Here is a 1,799-nt window from a genome sequence, read left to right on the forward strand (position 1 = left end):
AATTTTTCGAGATCTATCCATTGGAACACTTAGTTTCAACATATTTAGCTTCAGTTTCCGTTGAAATGGAAAGTCAATACCAAGTTACCCTTGATAGCACCAACTACTTCCAATGGTTGGCCTACATTGAGGATTTACTTAGAAGTAAAGGTCTCTACAGAATAGCCTCAGGCCAAGAAAAGAAACCGAAGGATAAAGATAAGGCTGCTAAATGGGAAAATAGGCAAGATCAAGCACGTGGATTGATAGGGATGTCTATTTCTCCAGATCTTAGATTCCATATTGCAGAACTTGATACTCCTGATGAAGCAATGAAACAAATCAATAAAGTTTTTGGGATTAAAAATGAAATTAGAGCCCATCAACTTGAAAATGAGTTGCTTACAATGGACCCTAATAATTTAGATATCTTTTGGAAGGTGTTAAAGTTAAGAAAGAAGATAGTAACCTTATCTATTCCATTCTAACAAAGTTGGGACCAGCCTACTCTGTGTTTGTTTCCACCTTCCAGTCTACAAGAGAAGCCTTCATTTCTCAAGGAATTGACTACAAGTCCCCTTCCTTTGACTCTTTTTGTGATTCTTTAATAAGAGAACAAGAAAAACTCTTACACCTTGGTCTTCTTAATCTTGGAAACTCTTCCAAGAAAGCGTTAGCCGCCCAGCAGCAACCAAATTCAAAGAATCCTAAGAATTCATATCCTAAAAAGAATGGTCCTAAACCAAACAAGGGTCCTAAGCAATCTCAACCTCAAAATGAAGAATCATTTCAACAAAATGATAAGACAAATAAAAACAAATGGAAGAAGACTGATAGACATTGCAACTTTTGTAATCGAGATGGCCACTTAGAATCAAAATGCTTTAAGAAGATGGAAGCCTTGGAAGCAGCAATGAAGAACCATAACATCCATTTGGGGCAATCTTAAACTTCAACTTCCTCTTCAGGAATGGCACTTTCTGCATGTGGTTGTCAAGCATCTCGGTCTGGCTATGCATTAAATGTATCTTCTTCTTCTCATTCTCATGAATGGCTCATTGATTCTGGAGCTTCTTATCACATGGCCAAAAACAAAGCCATGTTTCCTGCTTTAAATGATTGTAACACCAAAAATATATATGTTGGTGATGATAGATCTCTTAGTGTTGTAGGGACTGGAACTGTTCATCTAGACAATGGTCAGTTTAATGATGTATTATGTGTTCCAACCTTATCCTGCAACCTTCTATCTGTATATCAGATAACTCATTCAGGTGAAGGTAAAATCGTTGAATTTTCACCTCATGATGTTGTAATCAAGGACCTAAGAGATCCTAAAAAGATTTTAGCTACTGGCATTGCTGATGATTCTACAAGGTTGTATAAGTTTCACAACTTTGGGTCATCAAATCTTCCCTCAGTATTTGTTGCTCATAACGATGAAGTGAGAAAACTTTGGCATGAACGATATGGTCACTTAAACTATCGCTCCCTTCAGCATCTATGTAAATAAAATATGGTGACAGGTCTTCCTATGGTATCTTGCAGCGATGGTGTTTGTTCCGGATGTGTACTCGGAAAACATCAATGGGACAGTTTTGAAAAACGTGCCTCTTGGCACGCCTCAGCCCCTTTACAACTTGTGCATAGTGATTTATGTGGTCCACTTCTTGTTGTTTCATTCTCTGGCTGCAAGTATTTCTTAATTTTCATTGATGATTTCTCCAGACACACTTGGGTATACTTCTTAAAACTCAAGAGTGAAGTATTTAACACATTTTTGGCCTTCAAAGCCTTTGTTGAAAAACAATCTGGACATC

The sequence above is a fragment of the Pinus tabuliformis genome, chromosome 6 (assembly GCF_031772625.1).
Source record: "Pinus tabuliformis cultivar Carrire ecotype Pingquan chromosome 6, CPIR1, whole genome shotgun sequence".
NCBI classification, from domain to species: domain Eukaryota; kingdom Viridiplantae; phylum Streptophyta; class Pinopsida; order Pinales; family Pinaceae; genus Pinus; species Pinus tabuliformis.